A 14849-nucleotide genomic window follows, 5' to 3' on the forward strand; every position below is an offset into this window, starting at 1 on the left:
AGCTTTGCTTGTCTCATTTTACATTCTTTCTGATTTCTGGGCCCTGGTGATTTATCTCCCATGGAAAGGAGAAAGGAGGGGAACAAGTAGGGACAGTCCCTTCGAGCAGCGGCGGCATGCCTGGCATGTCCTTACCTGCTCTCAAGGCTGACTGCTTCCCACAGGTCCCCTTTTTATTTTTTAACTTTTGCTGCAAAATAATTCCATGAAGTTTAGTGCCGTGAGTAGTATACTGTTGCATGAGGATACGAAACAGACATGAGAAGATTAATATCAATAATAGGCAAATTATGGCCAGGGTAATAAATCCTGACAACCTTCCGGTAATCCAAGACTGAGGGTTTAACCACTTTAAATGATCCAGTAAAGTTTGAATTACATCTTCTGGCGAAACATCATCAATATGTGCATTTTGTATATCCTGAATTTCAGCATTTAATTTCTTAAGATCAAGACTAATATTATTATCTGACCAAACACTCAGCAGATGCATTTTTACTTTTTCCCATTCCCAAATACAGTCATTGTACTTTTAAGGAGTAACACACATCCATGTATACTTTGCATGACAAGCTAGATGCATCCTCAATTTTAATGCTGCCATCTGATCTCCAATCCCCAAAATTGCGTTTTTAAATTCATCTAACTTGTTATTAATCTGTAAATCTACGTGACTTTGTAAAGATAAAGCAAGACTGGTATGTTGAGATAACTGATTAGCAAAGTGAGCATGATTAATACTCTGTGAAAGAGCAAGACCGGCAGTAGCCAGGGTAGCAGACAGAGCAGCCGAGGCAAGTAAACTTACTATTAGCCACCCAAGAAAGCGTCTCCTTCTCTGCAAGGCTTTAGAGAGTTCCACCCATGCCTGTACTCCAGTATCTTCATACCAAGGTTCTCTCAGATGTACAGGCACCATAACATATATGGGTTGCTTTAGTATAAGCACAGATTGCGTTCCTGCAGAAGGGAACATACAACTGCTAAAAATACAATTAACACAGCTAATATTATATCCTCCTTTGGAAGAATTACCAATGTTAATAGAACCAAACAAAAGTGTATATGGAGGAGCAACACAAGTTATAACAGGTGTATTGGAATAAGTTAGAGCTAGTTTCCATATATCCCAGTTCTTTTGAAATGTGATAAACCTATCTATGATGGGAATAGAAGAGATAAGAATTGACACCTTGGTATAATCTATAGTACACCATATTTGGTTATTATTCGAAGATGCACTGCAACGTTCAAAAGTGGATCCAGGAAAGTTAACGGTCATAAGGGGAGGCAATTGATTTTTTGATTTTCTGTTAAGCATAGTAACCTTATGTCCAGCTATAAGTATCCCTTGTCCTCCAAGTAAACACTTCATACAGAAATAATTTCCTGAATCTTCACCTGTAACCTTGGCTATAGTAATAGCGGAATCCCTAAGTGGTGAGGTGTATGAGATTTGACCTTTAATATTAATAGGTTGCCCATTTTATACCAAATGATGGTATCCTTAAGATACTCTCGTCAGCTGGTAGCCGGGCATGTAAGAGTAATGTTGGTTCCTGTAAAACGAAGGATGCCTGGAGAGGCTGACAAACGAATTGATTGATCCGTTCCCTCATAAACATCTGTATGCTCATAACTAATAGCCTTTACACATCCAGTTTCCAGATTCAATGGGCTAAGACAGACAGGATGGGTACTAAACCAGTTAGTATAATTTACAGACATATTGATTTGTTTTATATTCCCAATAAGAGGCCCATAAACACTTATCATTGTAAAATACAGGAAACTCTGCTTCAGACCAAGATATGGGTTGTAATAGTGGAGGATCAGGTACATAGGCCCAGTAAGTTGCTGCATTAACAGAGGGAACACATGAAATAGTTGCCAACATAGCCAAAAATAAAGTTACAGGTGTAACAGGATTATTCTGTTGTTTCACTGACTCTTGAGCTCATGAAACCAGTTGTTTAATTTGTCCCCAAGTTGGAACATCACTCCTTTGAGTTGTCCTGGCAAGTGCTCTCCTCTTCTTTTTCTTCTTCTGAATCAACACTGTCAAATTTTCGGGAGAGATGCAGAGTTTCTTCATCTTCTGAACTAGTTGTGAGCTGTGGCGAGCCATCTATTTGCTTGACTAAGCGCTCAGGAAGCCAGCAAGGTCCAGGCGCTGATCTGGGAAAGATACACATGTGACCACGTCCCCAATCAACACAGGATCAGGACCACGCCAAGTGCTGGTTAACGGATCTTTCCAGAGGACCTCCGGAGATTGAGAGGCCAATCTTGGCTCAGCCACCAACCTTCCCCCTGCAGAGCAGCCAAATTTGTCAACAGTGAGAACATTTAAAATAAACAGAGCATCATTTATAAGGTTATGTGGCGTTGTTCTATACAATTCCCCCCATTTTATTTTTTCAATAGTTAGCTTTAAAGATCTATTTGCACATTCTATAATACCTTGTCCTTGAGGGTTATATGGAATGCCTGTAATATGGGTAATTTTGTAATGAATTACAAAATGTTGCAAAAGCAGCGGGCCCATCATCTGTTTTAATAATTTTGGGAATGTTCATGGAAGCAAAACAGTGTAATAAATGAGTGATAACATGTTTAGTAGCTTCTCCGGTCTGTGCTGTAGCACAGAGGAAACCAGAATAAGTATCGATAGTGACATGAACAAACTGTAATTTCCCAAAAGACGGGATATGAGTAACATCCATTTGCCATAAATGTCTAGGTAATAATCCACGAGGATTAACAACATAATGTGGAACAGGAAGGTGAGGTAAGCATTGTGGGCATTGCTTAACAATTTGTGGGGCGGCTTCACGAGTAAGGGAAAATTGTGTGTGTAATGTAGCCGCTGACTGACGGTGTAAAGCGTGCAACTGCTGTGCTGCTTGTGAAGCAGTTTGATCATAACTTACCATAATATGAGGGTGTCCAGGACATGGACCATGAGTATCAAGAGTATGGAGATAATGAATGCAGTATATTAGCCATTCTTGACAGCATGACGAACGGAAAGGAGGAGTACGGTAAATTGGGACATGTCCTGCTTTAGGGAAAAGAGATTGAGGAGGAGGAGTAACTTCAACTCTATTCTTGGGAGGAAAATGTACAGGATAAAGATCACGTTTAGATCGAGTTAAAACGTCTGCAGTCGCATTAAGTTTAGTCAATGGACCAGGCAAGTTAGAATGAGCACGGATATACAGACCTGCAACAGGACCATCATGGGAACGAATAAGCTGTTGAAGCAAACGAAAAGAGGATGATAATTCAGGGTTATTAGTATGTCCTATGCTCACAGTCTCCAGAAGAAATCATAAGCTAATAAGATATTTACTATCAGAAAACAAATTAAAAGGTATAGAAGGCAAATGTTTAAAAGACATAATGACAGCATACAGTTCAACACGTTGAGCTGAAGTCAAGGAAGTTTCTTTAATGAGGTTTGTTCCATCATCAATGATTACAGTAGCCACTCCTGAAGAAGAACCGTCCGTAAAAACCGAAGGTACATGAGGAACAGGCTGTTGCCTAATTACAGAAGGAAAGATATGAGTTAAGTTTGCTGAATTGGATCAATTTATCAACAGGATAATGGCATTCCAAGGTACCTGAAAATGCTGCAAGAGCAAGACCCCATTCATTACTATGTTGAAAAAGCCAATCTTGTTGACTAACTGAATAAGGGATAATAATTTGAGAAGGTTCTATACTTATAGGTTGTAAGCATCTAGTTCTACCTTGCATTATTAAATTACTAATAAGTTCATAATAAGGGTTAATAACTTTAGAGGGTGTAGTTTTCATATGAATCTATTCAATAATTCCAAAAGTTTGCCATAAGATGGCAGTAGGCACATGAGGAGTTGGACAAATTATTAAGAAAATTGGAAGGTGAGTATGAATTCTAGTTAATTGTGTAGAACTGATAGATCTATTGACTATTTGTAAAGCTTGAAATCCTTCTGGAGTCATAGAGCGTGAAGAAGAAGGATCTGAGTCACCTTTAAGAATATCAAACAAAGGCTGTAATTGAGCAGTAGTAAGTTTTAAGGAAGGCCTTAGCCAATTAATATCTCCAAGTAATTTTTGAAAAGCATTTAATGTTTTTAAATTATCAACTCGAATTTGCAGTTTTTGAGGCCTAATAGTAGTGTTATCAATATATTTTCCCAAATATAAAAATGGAGATTGTCTTTGAATTTTTTTTGAGGCAATGACCAAGCCAAATGATTGTAAGGACTGTTGTAAAAATTGAAAAGCAGTCTCTAATAAAGAAATATTATCAGTGGCTAAAAGTATATCATCCATATAATGTATGAGATATAACGATGGAAACCTTTTTCTCACAGGAGTCAAGGCCTGAGCCACATATTTTTGGCATAATGTAGGACTATTTGCCATGCCCTGAGGCAATACTTTCCATTGAAATCTCCTCATGGGTTCCTTAAAATTTAAGGCAGGCAAGCTAAAAGCAAAATGTTTTCTATCTTCAGGAAACAAAGGAATAGTGAAAAAACAATCTTTTAAATCTATAACTTAAAGATGATAGTTGTGTGGTATGGCTGTTGGAGAGGGTAGGCCTGGTTGAAGAGCTCCCATTATTAGCATAGTTTTATTAACAGCTCTTAGATCCTGTAATAACCTATATTTTCCAGATTTTTTCTTGATAATAAAAATAGGAGTATTCCAAGGACTACTGGAAATTTCTAAATGTCCTAATTGCTCCAGTACTAATTGTTCTGCAGCTTCTCATTTCTCCTTTGTGAGGGTCCATTGGTCCACCCATACAGGGTCATCAGTCAGCCAAGTAATTGGATCAGCAGTGAGTGGAGGAGAATCCAAGGCCCCTAAGAAAAACCTAAACCTTGTCTATCATATTTTATTTTCACATCAATAGGATAGACAGTTCCTTGTTGATTTGTTCCCAGCCCTTTTGTGGGAAGAAATCCTTGCTCCAACATCATATTAGAGACTTGAGAGTTTGGACTATAAAGTAATACTCCCATTTCTTTTAATATATCTCGGCCCCAGAGGTTTAAAGGCAGCCCAGGCAAAACAAAATGCTGGAAGTATCCTGAATGGCCCTCACTATCTTGCCATAATAAAAACTGACTACTTTGCATAGGAGAAGAACTTTGTCCTATTCCGTGAAGTTCTGTAATAGTAGGCCTAATGGGCCAACGTTTAGGCCAGTGTATCTGCGTCATAACAGAGACATCAGCTCCAGTGTCTAAAAAACCTGAAAAAACCTTTCCATTAATGGTTCATTTCATTTCTGGACGTTCTCTCCCTATCTTCTGAATCCAGTAGGCAGCATCAGACGATCCAAAAGCCTTTGTTTCTCTCTTTTGATGTTGTAAAATTTGTCCATGAGGTACAAAGGGCAAAAGTAGCAATTGTGCAATTTGATCACCAGGAGAAATAGTTATTATATTTTTAATAGTTTGTGCCATGACTTTTATTTCTCCTTCGTAGTCAGAATCTGTGACTCCTGGCATAATAGTTAAACCTTTCATGGTGACACTACTTCTTCCCAATAATAGTCCCATCAAACCCTTGCGTAAAGGTCCACAGATGCCCGTAGAGAGGGCCTGAGGACCCATTTCAGGAGTTAATACATATCGGGCGGAGGTACTGAGCTCCAGTCCTGCGCTTCCTGGTGTTGCTCTGGAGAGTGAGCATATTGTATGTTTTTGTTTTTGGTTAATGTCTGATTGATAATTTGAGGAGGATACACAGACATTGCCCTTATTATTTGTTGGGGCCGGGGAAGGCCCCGGGAGGAGTTTCCCGACAGTGGTGGCCCATCCTTGTGGGCCACTGAGCAACAATCTTGTGCCCAATGTTTTCCCCTATTGCATTTAGGGCATAAACCAGGGATTCTCTGACCATCTGGAGGTTTCTGAGTAGGGAAGGAAGGACTAGGGTTAGAATTAAAAGATCTACATTCTCTAGCAAAATGACCTGCCTTTCTGCATTTAAAACAAGTCTTTGTTTTCTTTTGATTGTTTTTAAACCCCACTTTAGTTAATGCTGCAGCCACAGCAGCACCCTGTATATAAGTAGGCCCAATGTCTGCACAAAGGTGAATATAATCCTCCAATGTTCCCCGTTTTCTCCAAGGTCGAATCGCAGCCTGACACGCATTATTAGCATTTTCAAAAGCAAGTTGCTTAACTACAATCATACCAGTGAGTCCGTCCACAATGAGTCTCCCCACCGCCTGTGACAACCTATCTACAAAATCAGCATATGGTTCATTAGGTCCCTGTCTAAGTTTTGAAAGATCTTCAGTTTTGTGTGTAGAAGGACATTTCCTCCAGGCTTGTAATGCCAAATGATTTATTTGAGGATAAGCAACAAAGGGATAAGTTAATTGATCTTGTAAAGAAAGATACTGTCCTTCCCCAATCAGCATATGATAATCAACTGGAATATTATGGGCAGCATTCTTTTCTGCTTGTTCAGCAGCCCCTTCATAAAAATCAAACTTCCATATTAAATAATCTCCACCATTTAAACAAGCTCGTGCAATAGACTTCCAATCAGCGGGGGGAAGAGCTTCTCCTGTCAACCATAGCAGTAGTAAAAGGAGCAGTGGGCCCATATTGAGCACAGGCAGATTTTCAATCTTTCAAAACTTTCAAAGGGAGAGCCTGATGCTCCCTAGTAGCTTGTTGAGGATTATTAGGATCAGGTCTTTCTATGACGGGACAACAGAAAATAGGATCTTCTCCTCGTTTTATTGCTCCTTGTACAGCGCGCTGCAAGGGACTGAGCATTTTTACAGATGTAGATTTTTGAGGAAGACAGTCCTTATTAACCTGCAGCTTTTTCACTGACTTATCTATCACAGCCATTAGAAAATCATCCTCAGGATATTTCTCTCTTTTATGTTTACAAGCCTCATCTGTTAAGTCAAAATGTTCCTCTTCATCTAAAATATTTAAATTAATTAGCTCTTTCGGTTTAGGAAGTGGTGACACAGTAGTTGATAATACAGTCTCTCCTTCTCTCAGAGGCTTATGTTTTTCTGACTTTACATTCAAATCAACACTATCATGAGAAGAATCTAGACATATTTTTATCAGAGTCCACAAACTATATGTAACAACAGGAGTATGAGTAGGCCCTCGAGACTCATAATAATTTTTTAAATCTTCTCCAACTTTCTGCCAGATTTCTATGTCAACGGAGCCGCCATCAGGAAACCAGGGAGATACACCATGGATATGCTGTAAAAATTCAGTCAACTGTGAGGTAGAAACTTTATTACCCCGAGCTTTAAGCATCGAAAGTAAAACCTGAGCAAATAATTCACACTCTTTGAGCCCGTTTGCCCCATCTTATTTCACTTCCGACTATTGCCTTATGCCTCTATTCGTTTCACTTTTACTGGTGGCCACACATATTTTGCATAAGGGTTCTCTTACCTGCACTTTCTTTTTCTTTTAATTGCCTTCACGCTTCAGGTCCCCGTTCGAGTGCCACTTGCCGCGGACCAGCCGGAGAAAGAGGATCTCACCGCCCAGGGTCAGAAGGGAAGGGGTAAGGAACTGAAGTAGCACCGACGCATGGGGTCAGAAGGACCAAGACAACTGATGGTTGCAAGGCAAATTTTATTATGCTACAGTTGCAGATTATCTAGACTGGAAATCGGAAGGTTGCCAGATGGTGGTTTACATTATCTACAGACTGTCTCGGCTCAAGGTTAACTTCCCTGGGAGGAAACCCATAAACCCAGAAGCATCAAAAATAACCTGCATGTGCAGGGGGGAGACAGCTTTGCTTGTCTCATTTTACATTCTTTCTGATTTCTGGGCCCTGGTGATTTATCTCCCATGGAATGGAACAAGGAAGGGAACAAGTAGGGACAGTCCCTTCGAGCAGCGGCGGCATGCCTAACATGTCCTTACCTGCTCTCAAGGCTGACTGCTTCCCACACATATGTTGCCTTGTTTAAGCCTCAAGCCCTCAATCCTTTATTGAAATACAATAATTTCATTCCTATGGTATTCAATACCAAAAACTCAACCTCCAGGAGGGCTAAAGTCTAATTTGTACTCCAAACCAAGTAGCAGTGCAGTTCACTACTACTGAGGCTGAATCCATAAAGACTTCAAGACCACGTCCAGAAGACAAGTTATTATATATAATACCCTAGAAGGTCTGAAACATAATTATCATATACATAGCTGGTCCTTCAGAGCTTTTTACCTATAACATGTTTTTTGATGAAAGTTATTTAATGTACTGGAGATAACTGTGACTTACTGATCAAATATTTGAATACTTACACTTACCTGGGATTTCATTTCTGCTGAAAGAAAAAGGAAGAACAGGACTCACTAAAAAAAAAAACAAACTTTAGAAGTGAACGTAAAAATCTTAACACACACTATCACTTTTGGAAGCAGCATAGAGGGGCAGTCAATGGTAAACACTGGTGAAATAGGTCAAAACTCTAGGCCAAAAATCCGTTATTATTATCATCAGTGACAGTACCACAGCTGTGCCCTTCAGAATTAATAATCACTCCTAAGAATCTTCATTTGGCACCAGATGATGCGGTTAAGAGAAACACTCTGGGAGGTTTTGAATCAGACTTGGTTTTTTGTTAGCCAAGTTACAGGAGAATTTTTAAAGTGGGGGGAAGGGAAGAAGGAAACGGACCAGGAGAAGAATTGAAGCCATCATCTATAAACCAACAAAGCACTGATAGTTCCAAACATTATGTCAGAAACTAAAATGACTGATATAGGCTCAAGTGGTTTATAAAACCTACAAAAAGACTACACCAGCAAAGTCCCCATTTATCTGTAGAGTTCAGAAACTAAAACAAGGAATATTTTAGCTTAAAAGCTTATCTCAAGAGAATCATATACACTTCACATGAATAAAAATACCTGAAACCAAACATTTTTAAAAGCTCCAATACCCAAAATATAAAGAAAAATATTAATTCAGAAGACTCAATCAATCCATGATAATCACAAAACGGCTGGGCAATCTCTATCTCCCTTCCACACTAACCATCCATCCCATGGAAGACCAAGGGAGATCAGACCTTCCAGACTTACCTTCCAGACCTTCCAGACACCTGGCTGCTGCAAAATTCTATGGAGACTCCTTGTGCAACAGCAGTTTCCCATCTCTTGTGTCTCTCCCTATCATGATCATGATCATGCAGGAAGCAAGTCTGGCTGTGCTATTTCTTATCATTGTCTGTCACCCATCTGCAGCATGGTATTGTACAGATAAGGAAAAAGTAGTTCCCTTTCCCCCAGAAGGTTGAGGCTCAGGTACAGGGTAATTCTCCTGTGCACACAGTCATTATTTAGGCCGACTCAGTGACTTCAACAGGCTTAATCATGTGATCAGGTTTGTTGCCAGCTGCATAATGCTCCCACATCTGTAGACAGAGCCGCTCTAGGTCCATTGTGTATTGTTTGGTGTTGAACAGAGGGCTAGATGTTCTCTGCTTCCAGACTTTGCCACGAATTTTCTTCAGGTATTCTAGATCAGTTCCCAGTTTCACAGCTATGTCTTCATATTCTTGTCTATTTTGAGCAATAAGCTCAAGACAGCCTAAACAAGTGAGCTGGGAAGCTGCAATTCGGGAAAGCAAGAGTCTCTCCTGGCATAGTCACCACGGGTGTCCCTGACCAAAGGACATCCATCCCTGTGGTGTGTCCATTACAGAGTGGAGTGTCCAAGCAGACATCAGCCAGCTGGCCTCTCCGAACATGTTCCTCTTTAGGAGCAACAGGTGAAAAAATGATACGCTTCTGGGGAAGGCCCATATTTTGTGCATACTGTTGAATATTAGGTTCTCCTACTGCTGGAAAACGCAACAGCCACAGTACGCTATTGGGAACACGCTTCAGAATATTTGCCCACATCTGCAAAGTAGATGGGTCAATTTTATATAACTGATTGAAGTTACAGTACACAATGGCATCTTCCGGTAACCCGTACTGAGAACGGGTGGTTACAATAATGGTACGGGGAACCTCCTCTCCAGTGGCAGCCTTAATGTTGATCTGGGTAGTTGCCAGTCCATTGCTAAGACTGAATCCATTAATTGTTATCTGAATTTGTCCTCTGTTAATCATTTCAATAACTGCCTCTGCAATAGTATTCATAGGAATGACAGGCATATTAAGAGCCGTATTACTGCTGTCTGCGTTGTCTCCTCCATCAGGACATTTCATCTTGACAATCTGCACATCTGGGAGACTATCAAGAAATGCTTTGAGGTCGATGCCATTCAGCACAATCCGATTGTCATAAATGTGCCCATTGGACTTAAAATCGATGACTGCCTTCTTCTTCAGGTGAGGGAACATATTGGCATGATCACCAATAAAGAAAGTATGGGGTATATAAGCCAGTTTCTCAGAATACTGCTCAGAAACTTCAGCAGGTGAAGTTTCCTGATCAGTGATGATATAATCCATGAAAAGCACGCCACTGGTCCCAGGGTAGCCCAGCCACATTGCCTGAATAGGAGCTGGCCTGAGAGCAAAGAGTTCATTTCGAGCACCCCTGGTATAACCATTCATATTTACAAGGATGTGTATACCATCTTGATGGATGCGATCAGCTGCTTTCCCATTGCATGGAATCTGAGAAAGATCAATGAAATGATGGGCTTCTGCCATCACCTTTGCTCGGAAGTTTGTGCCATCATCTGGGCTCAGGGCATAACAGAATACCTCAAATTTATCAGGATTGTGCATGCCTGGAATAGACTACATAAGATGAGAAGTAGGATGATTCCCAAAGTCAGAACTCACGTATCCTACACGCAGTCGACCATCACTGAGCTTCAAGTCTTTTGGATGTTCGTACGGTGGTTTATGAAGGGCACTGATCTCATCCAAGCAGAGGTTCCCATGGCTCTCAGCAATAGCCTTCCTGAAGCCATGAGAAAGAGGATAGGGCATACTATGATGAGGCTGCACAGAAGGCAACCTATTCTTCTCCAGCTGGTCAGCCACAATGCTGACCAACTTCTTCATTCGCTCATCATAGTCTGTCCAATCACAGACAATCTGCAGGCAATGAGCCAAATCACAATAAGCGTCAGGAAAATCAGGTTCAAGCTTCAGAGCAGTGCGATAAGAAGCAATTGCTTCTGGAATATTCCCTGAATACTTGTGAATGGAAGCCACATTGCTGTGGGCATCCGCAAGTGCAGGGTTAATCCGAATGGCACGAGTATAACACTGCAAGGCTCCCTGAACATCCTGCATCTCCTTTAGAGTGTCTCCCATGTTACAGTAGGCATCAGCAAAGGTAGGACTGATTCGAACAGCCTCCTTATAATGCATCAGAGCTTCCTGCAGTTTTCCCTGCTGCTGCAATACACTTGCTAAATTTGAATGGGCAACAGCAAACTCTGGGAAGACTTCTAATGCTTTACAATACAAGCGAACTGCCTCTTCAAAGTTTCCCTGGTCTCCTTTGATATTGGCTAGGTTATTCAGAGAGTCTGCATGGGTGGGACACAGCCGCAGAGCTGTATTATAACACTCTTCTGCTTCGGCAACACTGCCCTTCTCTTCCAGAGCGTTGGCTAGGTTGCAGTAAGCATCAGGGAAATGTGGTTGCAATTCAATAGCTCGCCTGTAGGTGTCTATTGCCAGATCTATCAGGCCTTGCTCATAGTATACACAAGCCAGGTTGGCATGTACCACTGCATGATTTGGGCTCAAGCTTAGGGCACAAAGGTAAGCTGCCACAGCTCTGTCAAAAATCCGTGCCTCTTTCAAGACATTTCCTAAATTGATATAAGCATCCAGAAAATTGGGGTCAAGGGTGACAGCCTTTTCAAAGTGATGAATTGCAAGCCAAATCTCCCCTTGTGCATTGAAAACACAGCCAAGATTACTCCAAGCTACTGCAAAGTTCGGTTGCGTCTCCATTGCTTTCAAATAACATGCCTTGGCTCCTTCCAAGCGACCCAGGGCTTTGAGCAGGTTCCCCAGGTCACTGCGAACACAGTACAAATCAGGATTGCACTGAAGAGCAGAGACGTAAGCTTGTACTGCCCCTTCCATGTCGCCTGCTGCTACCAAAGCGGCTGCCAGGTTAATATAACCATCGATGAAATCTGGTTTGAGATGCAATGCATGCCGGTAATGCTCAATCGCTTCCTGCAACTGCCCTCTTTCCTTGTACACATTCCCCAAATTCGAATAGGCTTCTGCCAGAAGAGGGTTCTGTTTAATTGCCAGAGTACTAAAGTGGGCAGATCTGTCCAGCCTTCGACACTGGAAGTGTAGAGATGAAAGTAATAAAAGTACTCCAGTATTGTCTGGCTCTTGTCTCCACAGCTGCATGCAGTGTCTCTCAGCTGCCTCAAAATCTCCTGCCTGATACTCTCGATGTGCCAACTCAGCTAACCCTTGGAAGGAAAGCATACGTTTCGTTGGTTCTGTGCTGTCGGCCACGTTGCCCACAGAAGACGCCATCTGGAGCTTCTGGAGAGAGTGAGAAAAGCGGGTAATTGAGTCCTGCTGCCGCCACTACTGGCAAGAATGTTTCTAGAGGTAGCAAATACGAGGGCAGCAGCCATACCACTGCTTTGGTAGGCTTAAGCGGCGGCAACAGTTACAGGCACCGAACCTTAGGAACTCTGGTTGGCCATCTACCTCTCATGCTCTTGAAATCTTAATTCTTAACCCTGCCCTCTTCCACCATTTTTCTCCTCATCAGGGAATAAAAATTACCTATACACTTGCCTTAGAAGAAATCAAAAGTCAGTAGTCCAAACACTGTTTAAAATTTTGTTTTCTGTCCAGTTGGGAAGGAAATACATGATTGACTTTACTTCATCATTCATGTAGTCAATGTGGAAAACATTAGGGCCGTGAATTTCAATACAGTAAGATCAGAAAATTTTAAATTGGCCTTCCCAAACCACTAATAAGTAACCGATGTTGCATATAATGCTAAAATCTTAGAGACTGAGTTTGATATTTTAAAAGTTCTGAAAGGATTAGCTGATTTCTCCTCATCATACTTCTCATGCCTCAAACCTGAGTATTACTTTTTTAAAAATAAATTTATTTATCTTTATTTATTTATTTTTATTTTGGCTGCGTTGGGTCTTCAGTGCTACGTGCAGACTTTCTCTAGTTGCGGCAAGCGGGGGCTACTCTTTGTTGGGGTGCCTGGGCTTCCATCACAGCAGCTTCTATTGTTGTTCCACAACTCTATGGATTCCTTTTTAGGTCCTATGAAGAACCCTAGAAATTAGTTCGTGGAATTATAGGTTTTTGCAAAAATTGTCAAAAGTGAGATATTTTAACTTCCATCAGTTAAGACCAGCGTCTCTTTCTTTGCCAATTTTCCTTCTATCATATTCCGTTATGTTGGATCATATTGGAATGGCCACAGGCTTTTTTGAAATCTGGCTAAGGAGATTTTCTTTTTTCTGTGGTACGCGGGCCTCTCACTGTTGTGGCCTCTCCCGTTGTGGAGCACAGGCTCTGGACGCACAGGCTCAGCGGCCATGGCTCACGGGCCTAGCCGCTCCACAGCATGTGGGATCTTCCCGGACCGGGACACGAACCCGTGTCCCCTGCGTTGGCAGGTGGACTCTCAACCACTGCGCCACCAGGGAAGCCCTAGGGAGATGTTTTAAGTGAGGCTATTATGTGATTTTCAGACACCGCCATATGTAATTGACTATATACTATCCCATTACAGGAATAACTTCCAGTACTCATACTGACTACTCTACTGACTTAACTAGCACAAGACACAGAAGCATAAGGACAAACACCACCTTACAATATAGCCATGTCTTGCACTTCACAGCTCTCAAAGCATGTGCGTTTGAAGAAGAAAAAAAGAACTGAAAAGTACAAAACCAGAAGCTAATCTGTGGAAAATTATTTCAATCATCAGGCATGTGAAAGATAAGTCAAAGATTCAGTTCTCAAAAAAAAAAAAAGATTCAGTTCTCATCAATGCTTAGTCAAAACGGAAATTTTCTTCTATCAAGAATATACTCCAGGGGCTTCCCTGATGGCGCAGTGGTTAAGAAGCCACCTGCCAATGCAGGGGACAAGGGTTCGAGTCCTGGTCCGGGAAGATCCCACATGTCACGGAGCAACTAAGCCAGTGTGCCACAACTACGGAACCTGAGCTCTAGAGCCCGTGAGCCACGACTACTGAGCCTGCGAGCCACAACTACTGAAGCCTGCGTGCCTAGCGCCCATGCTCTGCAACAAGAGAAGCCACTGCAATGAGAAGCCTGTGCACCGCAACGAAGAGTAGCCCCCACTCCCTGCAAGTAGAGAAAGCCTGCGCACAGCAACGAAGACCCAACACAGCCAAAAATAAATAAATAAATAAATAAATAAATAAATGAATGAATATAATCCGTCAACAATGTGTGTAATGGAATGGTGTGAATGAGTATTTTATCAGAATCCCTGTAATGCACAAACCTATAGCAGTACTGAAATCAGTAATGCATTTATAATAGTAAATACTTATGACGAAGTAATCCATAGAGGTTTTCTCAAAGTTAACAATGAAAATTAATGTGACATTATCAATAATAAATTGTGAAGCTGAAATAAACTTTTCTAAACTATTAATAACTAGAAGCAAATTCTAATCAACCATGGTACAAGAAATCTATGTCTAAAAACTACAAAGTTTATTTCTTAAAATTTTATTTCGAAAATACATAAACTGTCGTATGAGGAGGCAGTTAAAGAATATATAGCTAAAAGAGTGGGGGAAAAGTTTTATAGAGACACATCTGGCAGTAGTTAATTTTTAAATGTCATTTTTCTAGATTTTGT

At 41.1% G+C, this 14849-nt stretch overlaps 2 long non-coding RNA genes and 1 pseudogene across 2 annotated transcripts; 1 reads left to right on the forward strand and 2 right to left on the reverse strand.

Moving 5' to 3' along the window:
- Positions 1–2609: 2609 nt before the first annotated feature.
- LOC137210212 (uncharacterized) lies at positions 2610–3504 on the reverse strand. Its single transcript, XR_010936343.1, has 2 exons — positions 3418–3504; positions 2610–3257 (listed from the first exon to the last, which is right to left on the reverse strand). It is a non-coding gene; the product is annotated as an uncharacterized lncRNA (long non-coding RNA).
- Positions 3505–7499: 3995 nt separating this feature from the next.
- LOC137210215 (uncharacterized) lies at positions 7500–12498 on the forward strand. The gene is made up of 3 exons (XR_010936344.1): positions 7500–7569; positions 10226–10358; positions 12363–12498. It is a non-coding gene; the product is annotated as an uncharacterized lncRNA (long non-coding RNA).
- LOC137210214 (UDP-N-acetylglucosamine--peptide N-acetylglucosaminyltransferase 110 kDa subunit pseudogene) lies at positions 8051–12500 on the reverse strand (annotated as a pseudogene).
- Positions 12501–14849: the final 2349 nt, after the last annotated feature.

The sequence above is a fragment of the Pseudorca crassidens genome, chromosome 17, assembly GCF_039906515.1.
Source record: "Pseudorca crassidens isolate mPseCra1 chromosome 17, mPseCra1.hap1, whole genome shotgun sequence".
Taxonomy (NCBI): Eukaryota; Metazoa; Chordata; class Mammalia; order Artiodactyla; family Delphinidae; genus Pseudorca; species Pseudorca crassidens.